The following is a 24,189-nucleotide window of genomic DNA, read 5'->3' as shown; positions in this document are numbered from 1 at the left end:
CTTCACTGGTACTAGAGCCTACTTCTTTGGGATTCCCGAATATGACTGAAGATCATCTGAGACATGTAGCCTCACGTACAGAACAAGTATTGGATTCTTGGACTTTCCATCAGGAGATAAACATTTTTTTAGAATAAGTTGGACCACAGCCTGTAAGCCACTGTAATACATCCTGTGTGTGTATGTGTGTGTGTGTGTGTGTGTATGTGTGTGTGTGTGTATATCCATTCTATCAGTTCTGTTTCTCTAGAGAATCCTAATACTCTCCTAATAACATAATAACATAAGTGGAAGGCACATAGGTACATGAATATCAGATAGAGATACATACTGTAGCAATATGTCCAAGGCATTAATATGGAAATAAGGGAGCATACTAAAAGCACCTACAAACAATGGGACTTCTCTGAAAAGTGACACTTCTTTGTTAGATAGCATTTAAAAGTTCTAAAAAGTTAAGGAATACATTGAGTATTTACTTTAAAACCATTGAGATTACCCATTGAAATTTAAACTGAGTAGTACTCACCTACTCAGTTTCAGCCATGAAAACAAGAGATACATTGATGTTTTCCTTTTAGAGAAGCAGAAGGAGATTGTTTGCCAATCCACGACATATTTTAGTTTCTTAGAAAAGGAGCACATGACTGGGCAAGGGAGATGGCTCAGCAGGTAAAGGTACTTGCTACCAAGCCTAAGGATCTGGGTTTGATACCTGGGACCCACATGGTGAAAGAAGAGACTGTATCCTAAAAGTTGTTTCCTAATGTTCACATGCATGATGGTGTCCCTACCCCCATGAGATAAATAAAAAGGTAATTTTAGGACAAGGAAAGTAAGAATATGATCAAACTGTGAAAAATATATCAGAGTTACAAGATTGTCTGTGCAGCTATCCTGACGTGGTCCCGACACATTGTGTTCATTTGTATTTACTTCTCAGCTTTGGAAAGCTTGTCTGGCTTTGTTATCAAACATAATTCACTTCTATTTTGTAAAAGACAGATTTTTATCTTTAGCAGTTAGTGCAGAACTTTTATATTGCAACAGTGAGATTATAAAAAGCTTTAAATTAATGGCATTAAAAAAAGCTTTGAAAGATAACCTTTGAAAAGCCTTTTACACATAGAGATGCATTTCAAGATCTTCACAACATCTTTGAGATCAGAAATTTAGTTTCATTTTTTTTCAATATTTTGTTCTTGATTAAGACATAACCTTTAAGAAGAAAACAGCTGGGTGGTGGTGGTGCACTCCTTTAATCTCAGCACTCAGAAAGCAGAGGCAGGCAGATCTCTTGAGATGGAGGCCAGCCTGGTCTACAGAGTGAAATCCAGGACAGACAGGGCTACACAGAGAAGCCTTGCCTCAAAACAAAACAAAACAAAACAAAACAAAACAACAAACAAACAGAAGAGAGCAGAATAGATATGTCATCTCAAACGCTGAATTGCTTTACTGGCACCTGTCAATCACTGCTGAACAACATGAAGAACCTGAAACAGAAGGGTAGCAGTGTTTTGAAAGAGCCAGTTTCCACTGTACATTATTGTTATTTGGTGCTGGAGACTGAATCCAGGCATTGTGCACAATAAGTCTGCACTACCATTGAGCTGCCGTACCACCTATCTATCAATTTTTTTCTTTCCTCTTTTGAAACAGTGTCTCATGCTCACTATGGATCAGGGGAAGACCTCGAACCAGAAGTTCTTTTGACCTCCACTCTTTAATGCTAGGATTGCAGGTGTGTGCCGCCACACTGGGGTTTACGTTGTGCTAGAGAATAAATCCAGGGCTTCATGCATGTTAGACAGGCACTCTATCAACTGAGGTACATCTCCAGTCTCCCCACCCTCCACTTTCTTTAATGAAACATAGACGAGAGCAACACTTTAGAAGGAACATTTAGCTTGATGGAGAGACAGGGACCGGGAATCTGCCTGGTGTACCTCTGCCACTTGTATAATACTAGGCTAATTCCTGGTACTATAAAAATGTTAATGATTCTGGCTTTGGCTAATTCATAATTTATATTAACCAGATGGGACATGGGGTAAAATTTGTTTTCAAACCACTTAAAAGGGGGTGGAAGGATTTGAAAACAGCTTAATGTTATAAATGAATCGGCAGATGAAATGTTTATGATGATAAAAAAAGAACAAGCTGTTCCCAAACCTTCTAGAAGCATGGACTTAAATAAACACATGAGCCACGGGGCAAGTTATTTACAGACATTCTAAATCTTCTTCTACTTGGAAAGCACCTAACCTTCCATGTTCATTCACTGGTATTCTAACTTTGCCACTTTCCATGTCTTTATTTCATAACACTTTGCTTAAAACCTTACCAGTAAATAACAAAAATGTTAAGGTACTGTATAATTCTGGCTCTTTTTTTTTCAAGAACACGAGATAGGAAGCTGTTAATAGTGTTCTGTAAACCATGCAGCACAGCAGCACATATGGGCAGGTCAAAAAGATGGGGAATGGGCACCAAAAGCATGGGTTGCTTGGATAATCAGGACGTCTGTTGATTTTTTTTCTAGCTTTTCTTTCCTACCCACTAATTCAGGTCACAGCCTCTCCTTTTCATCTGGATCTAATGCTTCTCCAAGCGATACCTTTTTGGTGTGTCGGCCAATTAACGGACAATCAAGAGAAGGTTCTCGGAGTTTGAGTGACTGAAGTCTTCTGCAGCCACCTGTCCTTTCCAAGACACAGAGGAAGGTATCTGCAGCAAGAGAGAATGACGCCGCCACACTTAGAAAGGTGCAAAGCAGCCCTGAGAGGAGGCTGAGTTCTGCCAAGCAGTCATTTCCTGAAGCAAGGAAATCGGTTTTCTACCCCACTTCCCGCTCCACTTTCTTCCTTTGCATATGTGAAATAAAATTATCTCACAAATAACAAAAAAAAAACCATAAGCCATATATTGGCGCGCGCGCGCGCGTGTGTGTGTGTGTGTGTGTGTGTGTGTGTGTATTACAGAATGTACCAGATAGTTAACATAAAACAACCATTGTTTTCTAGGAGACTGAGAATCCTTAAATGAACTACACATACCTCTTCTACACTAGTGAATAAGTAACAGCTGAGAAGAAAATAATTATCTTATCTCTGCTCTAGGAATAGAAGAAAAAGGACACAAATCTTGTGTGGTCTACAGAGAGCAGCATCTCTAAAGGATCAGAGTCTAGTGCATATAAGGTGAGTTTTATATGTAAGTCTTAGTTTGGACATCACAGCATACAGGGGTTGTGGCAGGTGGAGACTGTCAAGAAGGGCTGTGTTCAGGACCTAGTTTTACTGTCTCCACTATCTTAATTATTAAGTAGTGCTTCACAGTGACATCTCCAGATAAACATTTCAGTTTTCCTTTCCTTGGGGCTTTAGGCATCACAAAAAGCTTAAGAAGTAAATAGCTTGACAAGGCCATAAAGTGGATATATTTTGCAAGTTTTTCTTTTTTTTTCCCTGTTAAATAGACATTGCTATACTTATCTCTGTCTGCTCCTAAAGGACTGGTTATTTACTACTCAATTTTTCTATTTGATGTTTTCGAGATCCTTATCCAAACAAAAGGCAGATTCAGGGGCTGGAGAGACAGATCAGTGGGTAAAAGCACTTGTTCTTGCAGAGGACCCAGGTTCAGTCCAGCACCCACAGGGTGGCTCACTACTGTCTGTAATTCCAGGACATCCAACTGTGTCTTCTGACTTCCATGGGCACCAGGCATCCACATGACAAGCATACATTCATGCAGGCATACACATAAAATAAATTGATCTAAAATAAAAATAAAAATATAATATAGCATGTAGTCCTATGTTCTCAGATATTCTCTCTCTCTCTCTCTCTCTCTCTCTCTCTCTCTCTCTCTCTCTCTCTCTCTCACACACACACACACACACACACACACACACACAGATTCAAATAATTTGTACTTACATCATTTACTATCAAGAATATGTTATAAAAAACAAATTGGTTTTTGGAGAAAGTATAAAAATTGACATCTGTGATACTGAGAACAAACTATGGCATTCAAAACAATTAATCAAACTTTTGAAGTGATTATATTGGCAAGGAATTATGATGGATCCATTAGAGCAGCAAAGAAATTGTATCAAGGGAGTAAATAAGAGAACAGTAAGAGGGTTATAGTCTTGATTTTCTGATATGTAGATCTGAGAGCTCAAAGAAGCCATATAGAAAGGGACATCTACCTGTATTGGGTGTATTACTTTTGTGACTCTGACAACAGAAACAACTTAAAGGGGGGAACATTCCCCATCACAATAAGGAAGATGTGGAGAAGCAGTTCTGTTCACTCCATGGTGGGCCAGGATGCAGAGGGAGGGAAATGTATGACCTTAGCTTGCTTTTCCCCTTTTCCTTTCCTTGCATCCTTAGTGTGCACGGGGTCCTCCTCTTTCAGTTAGTTCTCTCTGGAGCAGTCCATACAATCACATTTTTATTAACACTCTATGTGTTTCTTACCCCAATCAAGTTGACAAAATTGACCATCACAGGATATATCATCTAATAAAAGCCCAAATAGAAGTAATCTATTAATTGACTTATAACATGTCAAGTAGCTTCTATAAGTTTTCCCCAAGTTGGTTATACTAACTTATAGTCTACTTGTTGTATATGGGAATTCCATTTACACCACAGTAGTTTAGATGAGAGCCAAAATTGATATCATCAATTTTTGAATGTTTTTGGTAACTAATATTTAAAAAATTATGAATCTCATAAAGAGATTCATATGAGAGAATAATATTATATAGAGGAGAACAGGTCATGACATGTAAAGTAGACATGGGAAAATTACTGAACCTTTGTGTTAATTAATCCTTCTTTTGAAAAGTAGGCTAGTACTTTGCTAGATTATTGTGCAGATGTCAATATGTTAAGGCTGCAGAGCACACTGTGTTTGTACTGTTAGTTGCTGTTACTATAACTTTGCCATGGAATCAATTAAACAGTGTGCAAACATTCCTGGGCATACTCTTCTATGGGTTGTGTTAAGGAGGAACAAATGCTCCTGAACAGTTATACCAGCTACCAACTCATTTATCAAGCATAGAGACCCATATATGGCATTTATTTGGTTGTTATGTGATGATACAAGAACTCCCCCTACTTCCAAAATATTCATGAGAAAAAAATGGTTGGCTAGGAGGCAAGGGAAAATGAGTATGTAGATAATCTTTATAATTTCCATCAATTTAAAAATCTTCACAAAAATTATGAGTCATTAAAGACATACTTTTCTCAAATTTAAACCAATGGCTTAAAATAATTGACTTAATTTTCTAAAATTAAGAACTAGACTATATAAAGTAAAATTTAAGTCATTTTTCATAGTACATATATATAAGATAATATATATCAAGTCATATACTTTCAGAAAGGTTGTATGTAATTTTACAAGATGACATGGCAGATGCTATTATTGGGGATATGTAAGGAAAACATAAATATTAAGTTGATAAAAACAATTGTATATCAAATAAAACATTAAACATGCCACCCAAATTGTGAGCATCCATAGTGATAAGCAAGAACTAAGCAGGCACACCTGGTGTGCCAATGTATCAAGTATACTTTAAAGCAAAGATAGCATGTTTACTTGCTTATTGCTGCCTGGGACCAGCCTCAAGACAGCCCAGGCCTGGAGAGGAATCTATGGCATTGGCACATACTAGACTTTTCTATCTGAGGGGGCTGGGAAAAAGACTCACACACTTTCTTTATGGCTTCCTTTAGACCTTTTCTTTATTCTTCTTTTGCATTCTCTATTCTTTATTTTCCTGGTGATTTCCTCCTCTCATTCTTGATGTTTTCCTTCCAGCCCAGTTTAAATCTTTCTATCTCGATTTCTATTCTTTGCCTTACAGCTTATATACCCCAGCAAAATCTTTTAGGCAATATAAAAATTACAATGTGGTTACATTATGTTTTTCAAGTGAATGAATACAAGTAAAAAACCGCATGTTTTCCATATCCCTTACATGATTAAACATTTTACATATTACAGGTGAAAAACAAATTATCCCAAGAACCCATATACATTCATACCCAAGCAACTTGTTATAGATTAATCATGTAGGCAAGCAAGGTATTCTTCTCAGTCAGGTGTTTTACTGGAAGGCTGCATTTTGCAGTTACAAATAAAGGGCCAATTACTTTATTACTTATTTTGAAAGATAATCTTATAAGGAATCACAAACCTAAACTTTTATATATGAAAAAGAATCAGTCAGCTCTACTTTAAATCTTAGGGTAGATACCCACTCATCAATAGTTTCTTATATCAGGAGATTGAGGACAGAAATGGGTATGAGGAATTAATCATCAGCTTTGATCATCAACCAATCCTAGCAAGAAAAGTGCATCAGCTAGTAATAATTGGGTTGCTTTGTTCTTGTTCACTGACCTTAAAGAGTTCTGCATTCAACTATGTGTCTTTCTAAAACTTTAGATTATCTTGGGTTTTTTTTTTTTTTTTACCTCAAAGCTATTTAACAAAAATATCTTAGTCTAACTTTAAGTTATTTTCAAAGCTTTGTTTCAGATGTGATGCACTCCCAAATCTGTGAATACATCTTCCAACATTAAGGTTAAAAGAATTTAAGCTAGCTGGGCTAACTGGGACTCAGTTGTTTTTCCTAATCATTAAGCTAAGGCATGGACTATATGGCTCCTCAATAGAAACTCATGTGTTATAGCAGTGTGACACTTCCTTGTTTACATTTTTAATCATCAAAACTATTTAAACTAACATTATTATTATTAATTAGACAAAACAGCTAGGGAAGAAATCATCTTCATAATAATGCACAGGTAAAAATGCCTGACAGAATGGGATGTTTCCATGAGATAAACACACTACATTACAGGCAGTAGGGATCTCCCCATACCCATTCACACCATGCCAGATACCAGAGAAAGATAGCAGCAGCAAACATGTAAAGGTACAGTAGAAGCAAAAGACATTCCAGGGTCTGTGGTCTTGTGGCCTTGCCTAACTGAGATTCACCCATCAGGGAGTTTCCTCCTTGTGGGCTGAAACCTTGAAATTCAATTGCCACCTGCTGCTCCTCTGACACAGCTGGGGTCATATTTTATTTGTGCTGAAATGTGGTGATATTTTATTTGTACATTAATAAATAAAGCTTGCCTGGAGATCAGGGGGAAAAGCCCAGCCATTTTAAGTAAACAAAGAAGTCAGGCAGCACACAGCCTTAATTCCTTAGCAGATAGTATCTCTGTGTGTTTAAGGCCACAATAAGGAACAGAACCAAACATGGTGACATATGCCTTTAATCCCAGTACCAACCTTAGAGACCTGGAGGTCTGTATAGACAGATAGACAGTGACAGAGCTGTGTAGGAAAAGGAAGTGAGGTATCTGGGCTAAGAGCCAATGAGAGGGCAGAAAAGCAAGGCATATAAACCTGGGTAGACAGGAAGTCGCTCTCTTTGGAAGTTGTGGAGTTGGTGAGGTTAGCTGATGGCTTTCCGTATTTCCCTGATCTCTCTAAGGCTTTAACCCAAATTTCTGGCTCTGTGTTTTTTATTTAATAAGATCATTTAGAAATTCATCTACACATGGCCACCAGTACTTGCTGTTATTCAGCAACCAGGAACAAGTGTTAACTATATTTTACGTCTAAGCCAAGCTCACAAGTCTATACTTTTTGTTACCTGCTGCATAACCTTTTGGATAAATTAGAATAAAACATGCTTTGTGATTTTTGTTTATTCTAATTTTTAAATATTATTTCATAAATAATTTGAAAACATTAGCATGTGCTAAAACTCTAGTATCCTTTATTTTGGAACTTCATATTTGTATGTATAATAGATTCTAAGAGTTTAGATCTCACCATAGCATCCCCACGTGCTGAGTTCAATTAGTTTGAGCTGAAACAATGTGCCCTGCTGTTGATTCCTCTCTCCACCTATTCCTCCCAATCTTCTTTCTAAAAATAATTCATATTTCCTCCCCAGGTGTGGATTATGTTGTCTTTGATAGCCACAAGCCAATCAGCATGGGTCCCAGATGGATGTGGATAAGTCAAGCCTGCCAAAACCAACGAGACTGTGCTCCAAGATTCCAGTTGTGAAAAGTAGACTTCCTCTTCCTCATAGAAGCAGGTGGGCTGGAGTCCTTGACATCTCAGAGAAAGCTTGCTGGGGATGAGCTACCAGTCAGGGAACAATGCCAAGAAATAAGAGGCATTTCAGTCACACTGAGTGAATCACCAGTCTCTAAGACAATAACTCGCCTCTGGATTATTCACATATGTGAGGTAAAACTTTCTTTACCTTTAATTACTTTAAAGCAGTTTGAATTGGGCTTTTCATTATTTGCAAACAAAGCCATTTTGGAAAATATACTGATATGCCTGCAATGCTGCTTTTACCATTACTCAGTTCCATGAGGTGGGCGGGAGAGTTACACAGATGTCCTGTTCTTGCATGCAGTCTTACTTCTTTCTTGGAATCACTATGTCTAAAAATGAAGACTGAAGGAATTTACTCCCAAGTTTGGTGTTAGAGAAAGTAGGTTTCAGTACTGGTTCTGACAATGATTAAATGAATTGGAATGCATCCAACTTGTTTCTTTGTCTATAAAATGAAGAGATGAGTCTCAATGAATCTGTCTATCTATCTATCTATCTATCTATCTATCTATCTATCTATCCATCCATCCCCCTCTTTGATTCGTCTAGGCAGAACACTTTTTTAAAATGAAATCTCATGTGCTAACCTTAAATGAAGCATCTAATTGTGATATATTGGAAGATACTGGTTTTCTCATCCGTGTATCTTCCATGTACAGTCAGACAGATGTACTGAGCAAGACGCTGCTAAATGATCAAGTATAAAACAGATTTCCTGTTGCATTCTCACCATGCAGTCTGTAATTCTTCCCATGACTTTCTTGGACTTCCATTAGTCTTCTTAGCTATTTTCAAGGTCTCACTGAAGAATTCCAGGTTAATAGGAGCCAATAACCAAATTATCTTGAAGGCCATATCAGTTCTAATACATTCTAGTCCAACTTAGTAATTCTCAATTGTGACAGCCAGAGAGTGCCTGTTGATTTTCTTGCCAGAATTATGAGAACTTTCAAATGATTTTTCCTTTTCTGTCATACTAATTGGTTGACTTCTTCTATTAGATACTATTTCAGCTAATTACTATTTGGATATTAATCAGCTAGTATTTTACTATATATTGACAAACTGCAGATGTACACATTTTTGGGTAAAAAATCATGTTGTGATTTTAAAATATAATATCAAGTGAACAAATCAATACACCAACCCATCCATCATGTCAAGTATTTGACATCTAGTGAGAGAATATTTGAGATCTACTCTTTCAGAGACATTTAAATGTACTTCAATGAACAGTACTTTACTACTGTCTGTAATCACTAAGCTGTTCAACAGGTTTTAAAAAAATCAGATTAATTCCTCCTACTTAACTGAAGCTCCTTCCTTCTTTAATTACTATTTCCCCATTCTCTCCATTCATACCACTGGGCATATACTTGAAATATTTGAAATCAATATGTTGGAGAGATATCTGCTTGTCCATGCTTGTTTACAATAGCCAAGTTATGGAATTAGCCATATCCATAATATTCATTGATAGATGAATGGCAAGAGAGACTGTAGAATACATACACAATGTAATACTTTTCAATCACTAAAAAAAAAAAATCTTGTCATGTGGCAGGTTGGGTGGAATTGGGGAACATTACAAGTGTAATAAATCAACTAGAGACAAATATTATATATTCTCATTTATGTTTAGAACACAAAATAAGCTGATAGAGGCGGAAAATGGAATGGTAACATGTTTGTAAGCTTCGTATCACTATAACAGACACTTGAGATAATACAGCAGCAAGGTCACAGGTTTACTTGGGCTCATTATTTGGAAAATTTCATCCTCTGATCCGATGGACTCAGTGCTTTTGGGCCTGTGGTGAGGTTGACTTTGTGGTGAGAGGAAAACTCTTTTCTTCATGACAAGGAAGCAGTGGAAAAAGGCAGTGACTCACACTCTCCTTCAAACATATGCCTCTGCGACCTAAAAGTCTCCCAGTAAGTCCCACCTCTTCGTTTCCACATCTTCCCATCATACTTCCACACACTAAAGATGCTTTTGTGGGACATTTAAGATACAAACTATTTCAGTAGTTGTTCCCATTTAAAGCATCAGGAACTATGCTGGTCCAGTAAGGAGATGGGGAAAAATCAAGGCAGCGATGAGGAGTGTTCTCCTGGGACTTCCATGCCTGGAGACTAGACTCTCTCCGAGAGTTGTCACTACTCTGGAGCTTTGGGCTTCACTTCCAGAGAAACTGATTTTAAAATAAAACATATGTGTTCACAGTGGATACTATGATTTCCTAAATAACAGTTGATGGAAATAATTCAGTTACTGTAAAAAAAAAAAAGGCTTATTTAGTACATGCTGAGGGACAGGCATGTTGGTAGCACACACCACACACCTTTAATCCCAGGACGTGGGAAGCAGAGCAGCCAGGACTACATAGAGAGACCCTGTCTCAAACAAAACAAAACAAAACAAAACAAAACAGGAAACAACAACAACAAAAACGTGCTGAAAAGCAATTTGGATCTGTGTCGTGAAGTCAGTCATAAGGGACTGATTTCATTAGACTTAGGTTATCAAAAGTGTATGGGTAGTATATTTTCCTATGGCTATCAGGAGACAGGATAGTTTCACAATGGTGAGGTATCTGGGTGCAGTGTTTTGTTATTCCTCCAGAGACAGTGCTGTGTGTGTGCATATGTGTGTGAGTATGTGTGTGTGTGCATATGTGTGTGAGTATGTGTGTGTGTGTGTGTATGTGTGTGTGTGTGTGTGTGTGTGTGTATGTGTGTTGGCACACTTGTAGAAAACCTTGTGCTGGGAAGACAGATCTGAAGAAAGCAAAGGCCTCAGCCTCTTGGGAGAAATAACTGTACAGAAGCTATATAGAGAGGAAGTACATGAGGTGCTGGATGATGGAGAACCATAAAAATGTGGCAAGCAAACCTGTGAAACATACAATTTTCTTTCCTCCCTCTCTCCCTCTCTCCCTTCCTTCCTTTCTTCCTTCTTCACTTCATTTGTTTTTTCAAGACTGCATCTGGCTGTCCTGTAACTCACTATGTAGGCCAGACTGGCCTTGAATTTACAGAGATCCCCCTGCCTCTGTAGCTAGAGTTTTCCTGCCTGGCCCACAGTCAGGACAAATCTCTCTCACCCGCTAGTCCCACAGCCGCTCAAACCCGACCAAGTAAACACAGAGACTTATATTGTTTACAAACTATATGGCCGTGGCAGGCTTCTTGCTAACTGTTCTTACATCTTAAATTAATCCATTTCCATTAATCTATACCTTGCCACATGGCTCGTGGCTTACCGGCATCTTCACATGCGGCTTGTCCTGGTGGCAGCTGGCAGTGTCTCCCTCACCCAGCTTCCTGTTCTCTCCATTCTCTTCTCTGTTAGTCCCGCCTATACTTCCTGCCTGGCCACTGGCCAATCAGTGATTTATTTATTGACCAATCAGTAACACATTTGACATACAGACCATCCCACAGCACTTCCCCTTTTCTTTTCTTAAAAAGGAAGGTTTTAACCTTTAAACATCTCCAAAGTCAGCTTGGTATATTTGGGAATTTGGGTGTAGCTTCTCTTACTACTTCCTGTTGGAGGGGGGTGCTGTATCTTACGGGGACACAAAGAAAATTTTAGGATCATGGAGTAGTCCGTGAGGCTGTATTGTCTGAGCCAGTTGCTTTGAAACCATTCTGGATGTTGGATCATCTGGGTCATGGTCATCAGAGACCTTTTAAGGGGTCTTGGCTGGTCAAACCTGATGTATCTTAATCTGGAACAAATCCATACCCACTACAGCCTCTGCATCCAAATTCTAAGATTAAAGGTGTATACCATCACTGCCTGGCTTTGAAACACCATTTTCAACCATGATTTCATCCTTATCTGTGGTAAAATAAATGTGTTTACGTGACTTTGAAATCAAATAAAGAAACAAACAATGAAGCCCAGAGTGCCTACTTGTCTTGAAGGTCGGGAATCAGTGTGCTAAGTTAGGTGACGTTCAGTGGCCTTCCTGTTAGAACTATTTCTAGTCTTTAAATTTACCTGAAAACAGTAAACCAACGAATTGAAAACACATAGAAAGTGCTGCTGGACGTCTTTGAATGCCAGTCAGAATTCTTGTTCATGTGCTTTAAGTCAGCTCAGCTGGTACTTCCTTCCAAGAGGGCTCCTATGATGTTGCCAGTACAAAGGAATATGTTGGACAATCAGAAGACATGCAAAGTATTCACTCTTACATTATTACTGTTTCTAATAGTAAACTCCTCCTCCGTCAGTGGCAAACTCACAGAGGCTGCATTTTGAACCATGTTTTCCTCAATCAGTCCAAACTCCATGCTTTGGCCTCACAGATCCTCATAAAAGGTTTGGTATAGCTTTGTTTACTTTCCCTAACCTTGTTAAGGAGATATAAGGACATAATCTTTTGTCATCAGGCTGATTATAAGAACCAATCACTACAAATTCCTCCACAAACATATCATCATAAGCAGCAACCTCCGAAACCAAATCAGGAAAGGGTACCATGAGTAGGTGGCAAAAATTCACTATGCTTTGATTCTAAATACCTTCCATTGTTCTATTTTTTCCATTTATTAAAGGAAACCTTTTCATGTTTCAACTTTAAGAGAGATTAAGCAAATCCAATCTAATTATGCAACTTGCCGGCAAGTGCAATCCAAATGGGAAACACGCTGCCAGTTGTAGTTCACAGTTGCCACTGGAAACAGAGACAAGTTTGGAAAACTGCAAAGTCAAGTCTGAGGTCTGGCATTGTCTTGACTCAGGGAAGGCATTTCCTGGGCCAGTTCTTTTTTTCCTGTCCTCTTTGTATGCATGGTGTGTGTGTCCACTGGGGTTCCTGCAGTGAGTTAGAACTGGAAACGGATGTATCAAGGTGAAAATACTGTAGACTGAGTAGAAAATTTCATAATAAAAGAATACTTTTAAAAAAGTGAAAGAAAGCTTTAAAGATTACACAAAACAAGTGCACAAAATCCAACATGCCATGGAATCTGATGCAGAGGGTTCAGCCTTCTGTAAGTCAGAGAGACTGGGAACGAGATGGAGAGTCGGCAAGAAAAACATACAGCCTTCTTTTTTGAGGGTCAAAAGCTCCTTTATTTTATTACTCTTTCTGTCCTGGTTCCACCCTTTCTTTTTTGTTCTGTTCTTCTATCTTGAAGTTTCCCTTCTGCTTGCCTGATGACTTCCTTCTATTCTACTTCCTGATGTCTTCCTTCCACATTTTTCCTTCTCACTATTTCCTGGTGTCTTCCTTCTAACTTCTTTATTTTTTTCCTTTATAGCTTTTATACCCCAACAGAATCTTTCAAGCAAATATAAAAATTGCAATGTGGTTAGATTCTATTTTTCAAATGAATGGTTACAATGAATACAAGTAAAAAAACAACATATTTTCCATGTTCCTTATATGATTAAACATTTTACATGTATTACAAGTGAAAAACAAATTATCGGCAAGAACCTAAATACATTCATGTCCAAGCAACTTGTTATAGATTAACAAAGAGTAAGCAAGCAAGGTATTTTTTCTCAGCCAGTTCTTTTACTGGCAGGCTACATTTTGTGATTATAAAGAAAGGACCAGTCATTTGCATTATTTGTCTCAAAAGGTAATGTTATAAAAAATCTTAAAAGAATCATAAATCTTAACTTTCATATATGGAAAACAACCAGTCATTCCTACTTTGAATCCTCATGAACAGTTTTTATTAAATCATATCAGGAAGTTGAGGGCAGAAATGGGTACGAGGAATTAGTCATCACCTTTGATCACCAACCCATCTTAGTAAGAAAGATCTATCAGCCAGCAATAGCTGGGCTACATTGTTTTTGTTCCCTGACCTCAACATGTCCCTCACTCAACTATTAAAAATGTGCCTTTCTAAATTTTTTTTTCTAAATTGTTCCCCAAGATTTTCTACTTCAAAGCCATTAACAAAAACATCTTAAACTAACCTTACATCATTATTTAAAGCTTTGTTTTAGCTATGATGCACACTGAAACCTGTGAACAAATCTCCTAACATTAAGATTAAAAGAACTTGTGGTAGCCTAGCTTCTGGGACTCAATTGTTTTCCTTAATCATTAACCTAAACCATAGTCTATACGGCTCATCAAGAGAAACTCATAAGTCCTATCTGCATGACACTTCCTTGTTCCTATTTTCTACCTTCTACAGCCTCTGCTTTACCAAGGGTGGGGGTGACAGTATATTCTACTTTTACTTGTAATCATTTTACCACTAAACTACTTTTACTACATTTGTTAAAAACCTCTAATCATCAATATCCTATTTAAACTACCACTATTATTGTACACAACCACTGCTTCAGTTAAACAGTACAGCTTAAGAGGAAATCATCCTCACAATGGTCCACAGGTAAAAATGCCCAATAGAAGGTGATAGTTCCATGAGATAATCACACAACATTAAAGGCAGTGGGGATCCTCCCACATCCACTCACACCATGCCAGATGCCAGAGAAAAATGTCAGTGGCAACATGCAAAGACACAGAAATAGCAAGAGACATTCTGGAGCCCAAGCCCTTGGGGCCTTGTCTATCCAGATTCACCCATCAGTGACTTGCTTCCTGGTGGGCCAAATTCCCGAAGCTCAATTTCTCAAATTGTCCTCTGACATGACCATTAGCAATCTGAGATATCTTCTGTAGACAAAGTCATCTGATGTTAGTAAACACCAGTTGTCACAGCATTTAAAACATTCCCAACTTCCTTGGAAACAGCTCAAGTGAACCTAACCTTTCAAGCTACAGCTGCTGCCACCTTTGTCTCTACCTAAGAAAGTACGGTATAGTCAGATAAGAAGTCCTAGGGCTGGAGAGATGGCTCAGAGGTTAAGAGCACCGACTGCTCTTCCAGAGGTCCTGAGTTCAATTCCCAGCACCCACATGGTGGCTCACAACCATCTGTAATGAGATCTGGCACCCTCTTCTGTATACATAATAAATAAAATAAATCTTAAAAAAAAAAAAAAAAAGAAGTCCTAGGTCTCTGTAGGAAACAAGGTGTTAAGCTATTTTTGTTCATTTGAGGTTAAAAGATAAAACTTTTCTTTCTAAAAAATAAGCCTGCAGATTGTTTTGAATTATTGGCTGGGTTTATGTGACAACTCCAAAACATTTGGAAGTGAGAAGGGGGGAAAGTGCTAGAGCTAGTGTGAGGAATATTAAAATGCACAGAACAGCCTCCCTGCAGTGAAAGCATTGAGCCATGCCCACAACCAGTGTGCTGTTTCTCTTTCTTGGTCTCTACAAGTTCCCATGTGCCTTGTCTGATTGGAGTCTTTACAGGTAGGCATACCCCTGCAGGACAGCTTTTTCTAAAACTGAGCTCCTTGCTAGCGTCCCTGTCAATTCTGAGCACTCAAGTCAGAGGTTCTCAACCTGTGGGACATGATCCCCATTCTATTTACATTATGATCCACAACAGTAGCAAATTTAAGGTTATGAAGAAACAGTGGAAATATTTTTATGGTTGAGGGGGGTCACCACAACGTGATGTTGTGTAACTGTATTAAAGGTTGCAGCATCAGGAAGATTAAGAGCTGCTGTCTTAAGTGTTCCTACAGGCAGCTCTCTTGAGCTAGCTGCTCACCTCACCAGAGATAATACTAAACTGTAGGCAGTGAGAGTTCTTTCACTTTTCTGGCTGGGAGTGCTTATGTTCTAGCATGCCTTCAGGCTGGGCCTGCCTAAGGCATTGCTCGAAAAGACAGGATTTACACAAATCTTGAAACCATTAAATTTGGTTTCTACATTCTAATTCATGTCTTTCTGTTTTACTATGATGTTTCCACACAGACCTCCCAAGCTGGAATCTGCCCACACACATACACACATAAAATACACACAAATAATTACAACTGAAGAAAAAAGAGAAAAGAAAGGAGCCTAGATTTATTGAGCACATATTATTTGCTCACTACTTATAGCTTCTCTTTGAACAGTACATATGTCTGTATGCACATTTTGAACACTGGATGCAAAGATGCTCCCAGAAGTGGAATCACTGGCCTGAGGAAGCACAGTTAGTAAGTGATACAGTCCACCTCTTTCTTCCCATTTTCCAGACAGTCTCTTGTAAGTCGTTAAGGATCATCTTGGACCTTTGATCTTTCTGCCTCCACCCTCATGCTGCAGAATGCCCCACCACATCTGGTTTTACACAGTGCTGGGAATCAGTCTCAGGGCTTTGTACATGAGCTCAGGAGAGCACTCCATCAACAGAGTTGCAACCTTAGTCTTAAAGTCCAAGTCTTAACCTTTCTAAAACAACCTATCTGCTCAGCTTGCAGTTATGGGACCAGGCTTTGCTGGGATTTCAGCCTGGACTACTTGTTTTTAAGGCTTCCATTTGACCATGGAGGCGTTTTGATTGGACAGGCTATGCTGTGGGATGTTCTCTATGCTGTAAATGTATTGCTATGATTGATTGATAAATAAAACACTGATTAGCCAGTAGCCAGGCAGGAAGTATAGGTGGGACTAGCAGAGAGGAGAACTGGGGAAACAGGAAGGCGGAGAAAAGGAGACGCAGCCAGCCGCCCCCATGAAAAGCGAGATGTAAGGTACCGGTAAGCCACGAGCCACGTGGCAAGGTATAGATGAATAGAAATGCGTTAATTTAAGATATAGGAACTAGATAACAAGAAGCCTGAGCCATGAGGCCAAACAGTTTAAATAATGTAAGCGTCTGTGTGTTTATTTTATAAGTGGGCTGCAGGACTGCCGGGGCTTGGCAGGAGCTGGAAACTCTCCAGCTGCAAGGCTGTGTTCTTCAGCGAGAACATTTAATTCAAATAAATTATTTATTTATTATTGGTGTTGTGTGTGCCTATGTCTGCCATAGCTGGAATGTGGTGGTAAGAGGCCACCTTTCAGGAGCTGTTCTCTTTCCCGCCGTGGGTTCTACAGTTGAACTCAGGTGGCTAGGCGTTTACAGCGAGTGCTTTTTACCCGCTGGGCCATCGTGAGGATCCAGCAGGATTATCTTTGACTGTTTGCATTCACTCACATATTTGTTTCCTTATCTGGGCATCTGTTTTCACCCCATTTAGCAAATGTCTGTTGGTCACATACCACTCATATAAGCACAGTGCTGAGAATTCAGTTCTAAGCAAGAGTAGACATAATTCTGTTTACATGGTTCACATATCTGACTGAAGGTCAGGCTATCCAACCCCTCAATGAACCTACAATGAGAAATGAGGTCATTGAAAAGGAGTGACACACTGTGACAGTGCTGCAGATTGGGCTGAGAAAGAAGCAGGAAATATTTCTCCCAGATCTATGGTCTGGAAAAAAGATACGGAATCTGTCGCCAAAGTGGGAGGTGTAAGGAGACCTTTCCTACTGAGGAAGCCGAGAAGGCCCAGCATCTCCCTAGGAATAAAGGTGCTATGAAAAGAACAGAGAGAACGAGCAGGACTGAGGAAGGCTTTGCATATCCCTGTGAGGATTCTGACCTGGGACTAAGAAGTCACAGAAGCCTTTTAAGCATCTTGTGAAGAGTTGACTTAGGAACATCTTTAAGGGTCCCTTTGGCTGTGGAGTTGACAACATGAGCATCTAGGTGGGAGTAAGGCTGGCATAGGGAGGGGCTTGGTGTTGGGCGGTAAATAGTAGCAGATAGATGTGAGAGATTTCCCAAGGCAGAGTGTCAATGAAAGGACCCTGGACAGTAGAATGTTTGACTAGTCATACATGGGTTAGAGGGAAAACACTGGGAAAGAGTTCCATTTAGAGACGATCAAAGCAGTTTGGGAAAATTTTAGTTTGATACATTTCCCTTGAGTCCTAATAAATACATTGCTCTTCAAGTTGCTTATACTCAAAGTATTTTCATCACAACAGAGAAGCAAACTTATACAGCAATTAAGAGCAATAACAGTCTGTATTGCTTGGGGGGGCAGTGTTCTATGGGACCCCTCTGACCAACAAATTGAGGGGAGATATCCTTACACCCAATACTGAACTTTTTATTTGTCTACCTGTGCCTTTTGGAAGAAGCATTATTCCCAAAATTGTAGTTGGTTATTTGTTTTTAATTTTTTGGCTCTTTACTCTTTGGCTCTTTTGGGGGGGTGGGGGGCTGCCACCCAGCTCCCAAATAAATTCACACACAGAGGCTTATACTTTCTTATAAATGCCTAGCCTTAGCTTGGCTTGTTTCTTGACAACTTTTCTTAAATTATCCTGTCTACCTTTTACTTTTGGGCTTTTTCTTTTTCTTACTTCTGTAATCTTACTTTCACTCTTAAGTCTGTGGCTGGCTGTGTGGCTGGGTGTCTGGCCCCTAGCATCCTCCTCTCCTTGTTCTCCTGCTCCTTGATGTCTCTTGCTTCTTCCAAATTTCTCCTTATACTTATTCTCCCTGCCTGCCAGTCCTGTCTATCTCTCTCTCCTGCCTTGCTATTGGACGTTCAGCTCTTTACTAGACCATTAGGTGTTTTAGACAGGCAAAGTAACACAGCTTCACAGAGTTAAATAAATGCAACATAAAAGAATGCAACACATCTTTGCATCATTAAACAAATGTTCCAAAGCATAAACAAATGTAACTCATCTTAAAATAATATTCTACAACACAGTATCACATCATTGCATTTAAATTCACATGCACACACACACACATAAAATATTAGGTTTCCATATGCCTTTTTCAAACACTCTTGGTGTTAGCCTCTTGTCCTTTCTTCTGCCCTGCTCTTACATCCTCCTGGTGGAGGAATCTTATTTTGGGAAGTTTTAGCAACAAAAGTAAAACTTTGAAAATAACTAAGCCAGCAGGGTGGTGGTGGTAGCTGGGTGGTCATGGTGCATGCCTTTAATCCCAGGAGTCAGGAGGCAGAGACAGGTGGATCTCTATGAGTTCCAGGACAGCCAGGGCTACACAGAGAAACTCTGTCTCAAAAAACCAAATAAATAAATAAATAAATACATACATACATACATACATACATACATACATACATACATAAATAAATAAAAGATTTACCCTTGTTTTAAATGAGGATTACACATTCTGTTGAGTCAAAACAATAATGAACTAATTCTAAAGTTAGTATTTACATCTTTCTTTTTGACTCATTCCTGATCCTTGAAACTGAGAGAAGTAAAAAGACTTAACTCTGATCTAGCTCCCTCCTCTTCTGCTGTCATGTCTCTTTTCATTTGCTGGTCTACAGCTTTCGGCTTCTTCTTTGAATACTCTCCATCTGTCGCCAGTGAGTTCAACATGTGTGGTGTCAGGAGCTTCATTTCATTTACTTTGTGATGGGAAAGTAATCTTCTGCTTGAGTCTGACTTGGAAAAGTCCCCTATTGCATAAAAGCAGTAACTCCATGATTATATGGCATCATCTGTTGCCCTGCCTTCCTGCTCAGAAGCCCTGAGGTGTAGTCAGCTGTGTTAGAAGCAATATCACATGGGTTATGTAGATAACAAAGATTAGATATGTACCTAGACTTTATAGAAACAGAACTCAAAAGTGCACTGATAATGCAGAACCTGACCGACTTCAACCATCCCTTTTCCAGTTTCTTTTATACTGTTTATGTCCATTTTACAGTACACTACACTTTATCATTCTACTTTGTTTATGCTGAATTATACTCTTATCAGGTAGTGCTGGTAATTATTATCTTGATAATTTTTTTTGGTTTTTGTTTTGGTTTGGTTTTTTTTTTTTTTTTTTTTTTTCGAGACAGAGTTTCTCTGTGTAGCCCTGGATGTCCTGGAACTCGCTTTGTAGACCACACTGGCCTCAAACTCACAGAGCTTTTTCTGCCTCTGCCTCTCAAGTGCTGGGATTAAAGGTATGTGCCACCATTGCCCTGCTTATAAGGTTTTATATGGTGGTAACAGTCCATGGAACCAAGTTCATCTGTGCAATCTGGGAACAAAATGACTGATGAATTTGGGTGGGAAATTACCCTTCTCCTTTAGCATTTTTTTTGTTTTTGTTTTTGTTTTTTTTTTTTCATGCTCACCTTGTAGACTGGTTTCTAAATTATCCAGTTATCTGCTTCCTGATTCCTTTCCATTAGCTAAAATGACTTGAGTTTTACTTCTGCCTGTACTAAATACTATCTGGTCCTTTTTGACGACTCTAAGTTCCAAGGCTTAGCCCTTTATAGTTAAATTAATTATAGCAAGATAACATGACATGGAAAGACAATGAATTTAGATAAAGTTATAGGGGAACACTGGGGGGGCACTAAAACAAACTAATAAAGCTTGTTTCCATTAAGAACAGTTGACATAAAAATAACAGTTGATAAGTAGTTTTATTTCTTCATAAAACGTAGAGTTCATAGTGATCATACAAATAAATATTTATTTTTTCCTAGCTGCTATCAGTGGATAGATTGCTACAAAACTACTTGGCTCATCTTTGCAATATACAGAACTTTATAAAAAATTAAGTTCTAAAATTATTTACTTGTTCAGTCATTCAGTCTCCATGAACACACCCATTACTTACAATTAAAGACTATAAGGGAAGTAAAATCAATTGTTGATTTTCTGTTATTATTGAAGCAAAAGTGTCTAGCTCAGTGCCAAGTAAACTATGAGAAAGCAAGCATTTTCAGATGTTAATGTATTCTAGGAAGAAAATATGTAAAATTACCAAATGCTACATGTTTTTGTAATTGACCAAAAAAAAGAAGCTCATTTTTTTATTCATTTTCTACTTAATGTTTTTCTGCCGTGAAAGCAAATGCAAAAGAATATTTTTATCAAGGATATTACGTGAGTGCTTTCAATTGTTTATTCTGTTGGATTAATAGACAAATATCATTAAGTATCTGATTATTGGTGATGATGTTTCATTACATGCTTAAGGTTGTGACTGTAAGACTTTTCCATTATAAAGATCTATGCTTCTTTCTAAAACTATTAGGGATTTCGTAGGGATGATACTTTGACATTCATGATGTAATCTTCCACAGGATTACAAGCCATTGTTTTTTATAACATTTGAGGATCTTTTTCCTGAATCAATTAATAAACTAAGCTTGTGGATTTCTGATTCTCATTCCTTCATTGTTATTAGCTAGAGTCACTTCCCATTCACACTTTTGATTATCATGCAAGGGTGCTGCTTCCTCCACTGTGAGAAGTAAGTAGTGTCATGTTACAGATGACTCTGCCACACATCCTCAGTCCTTGTATTCCACACAGAATAACCCTTTATAGTTCAGTATCCCTTCAATGACTATCCCTTCAATCTTCTGCTTAACTTAAAGCAGTTTTAAAATAGAGTTTTTAAGCATAGTAATTTTGTAAAATGCTAAACTACAATAAAGGTAATTATATTTTTAAAAGATTTGTACCCGTTGGAATGCAAGCCTTAATTATAATAAGGTAGAATTATTTTTATTGTTTTCTGTTCAGACATTTAATCACCTTCATGCATAAAACAGGAAGTATAATCTACTTAGACATCCTCACAAATATTAAGAATGTATTTTGTTTTAGGGATAAGAGTTGTGATAATGAATTGGAGTGAGGTTTTCTTTTTGTAGCTTCTGGTCCAGTCTAAGACAAACATTTAAGCATGTGATTATGCTAAGGAACCTGAATTTCAGTGAATCTTGGATGCTTCAATGCCTTTTTTATTTCCTTGTAGCCTCCCGTAGAATGCTTTCATTCATTTGTCATGATTGTTCTGTGGCTAGCAATACTATAGGAAAGGATGTACTCTCTTTTCAGAACAAATACGCAGCTTGGAACTGATGAGATGTAGCAGTAAGTAGTTTGCTCAACAGTTAGAAATGACATAGAAAGCATTTCTGAAAGAAGTGGAGCCTTGCCTAGGAAGTGAGTGAAAGATGACCAAGGTTGATGAAGAGAGTGGAGAAGAACTTCAGGCAGAAGTCACTCTTTTTGGTATCTTTGTCATTTGAAATCATAGCTTTGGAGACCAGAATTATAATTTAGTGTTTGTTTTTAGCAGCAATACATCTCTAAGGAAATTCTGTCTGGATACCTAATAGACAAAACATATAAAGAGACAGTTGCTCTGATCAAGAGAGTGTAGTTCTTAGTCTTATATTGCCTTCTCTCTGGAGGAGGCAGCCAGCAGTACCATGTGGAAATCACAGCTGGTCTCTCTTGCTTAAGCTACAGGGTGATGTACCAGGCTCATTTGGACACTGTCTGAAGCTTTTCCATCTTTAGTATACCGTACAGCTAGTAAGTAACAAAGGTGTGTTCAATACCAATCTGATTCTTTTTTTCCTATAGAGTTTTTTCTTTTATTGAAAATATTCTTTCCTCATGCAATATATCCTGATTATAGTTTCTTTTCCCTCTACTCCTCCCAATTCCTCCCACTCCCTTCCCAACCAGATCCACTCCCTTTCTGTCTTTCATTAGAACAGAACATGCTTCTAAGAGATAACAACCAAACATGACAAAATAAAATATGAGACAAAGCAAAAACTTCTATATTGAAATTGGTCACAGAAATCAAGGAGGAAAAAAGTCCAAGAGCAGGCCAAAGAATTAGAGACCCACTCATTCTCACAGTCAGGAGTCCTAAGCGATGATGCATGTGTAGAGGACCTGGTGCAGACCCATCTAGGCCCTATTCTTGCTGCTTCAGTCTCTGTGAGTTCTTATGAGAACTGCTTAGTTAATTTTGAGGGCCATTTTCTCCTAGTGTTCTCTATCCTCTCTGACTCTGACAATCTATCTCCTCTTCCACAGGATTCCCTGAGCTCTGAGGGGATTGTAGACTGTCTTCGAATAGTGTTTTGCTGTGGATCTCTGCATCTGTTCTTAACTGCTGCAGGAGGAAGCCTCTCTGATGATGGCCACATCAGACACTGATCTATGAGTATAGCAGAATATCACTAGGAATAATTTTATGGATGCTTTTGGTTTTGTTTTGATCAGTCATGTTTGGTTTTAACCTAGGACTATGGGATATCTAGTCTCTGGTTTTTGTTTATCAAAGCAGTGTCAGGCATTGGTTCCTTCGCATACAGTGGACATTAAGTTAAATCAGACATTGGTTGTTGCTCCCAAAAGTTATGTGCCACTTAGTTAGGGTTTCTATTGCTGTGCAGAGACACTATGACTGTGGCAACTCATATAAAGGAAAACATTTAACTGAGGTAGCAGCTTACAGTTCAGAGGTTCAGTATATTATTGTCACGATGGGACATGGCAGCATGCAGGCAGACATGGCACTGGAGAAGTAGCTGAGAGTCCTACAACTTGTAGTCAACAGGAAGTGGTCTGAGACACTGGGTGGTATCTTGAGCATATATGAGACCTCAAAGCCCACCCCCACAGTGACACACTTCCTCCAAGGCCACATCTCCCAATAGTGTCACTTCCTTTGGGGGCCATTTTCTTTCAAACCACCACATTCCACTCTCTGGTCCCCAAAGGCTTGTAGACATATCACAATGCAAAAACACATTAAGTCCCACTTCAAAAGTCCCCATAATCTGTAACAGTCTCAAACTTCTTTAAAAGTCTAGTGTTCAAAGTCTCTTCTGAGATTCATGCAATCTCTTAACTGTATTCACCTTTAAAATCAAAATCAAAGGGCAGATCACATGCTTCCAACATAAAATGGCACAGCATATACATTACCATTCCAAAATGTAGGGAAGGGGCATAGTGAGGAAATAATAGAACAAAATAAGCCTGAAAAATAACGGGGTGAACTCCAAACTCTGCATCTCCATGTCTGATGTCAAAATGCTCTTCAGATCTCAAACTCCTTTCATCTTTGTTGACTACAACATACTTCTTTCTCCTGGGCTGGTTCCATTCCATTAGCAGTTTTCTTCAGCAGGTATCCCACAGCTCTGGCATCTTCAACATCTTGGGGTCTCCGAGGAAATCCAGGCTACAACTTCACAGCTTTACAAAATGGCTCGCCATTCAGGGACACCCCTGACACATGCCTGGCCTCAGTGGCTTTCCTTAGACACAGAGGCAAATTACATAACCCTTT

The sequence above is a fragment of the Peromyscus eremicus genome, chromosome 6 (genome assembly GCF_949786415.1).
Source record: "Peromyscus eremicus chromosome 6, PerEre_H2_v1, whole genome shotgun sequence".
Lineage (NCBI taxonomy): Eukaryota > Metazoa > Chordata > Mammalia > Rodentia > Cricetidae > Peromyscus > Peromyscus eremicus.
This window is presented reverse-complemented; position numbering follows the sequence as displayed.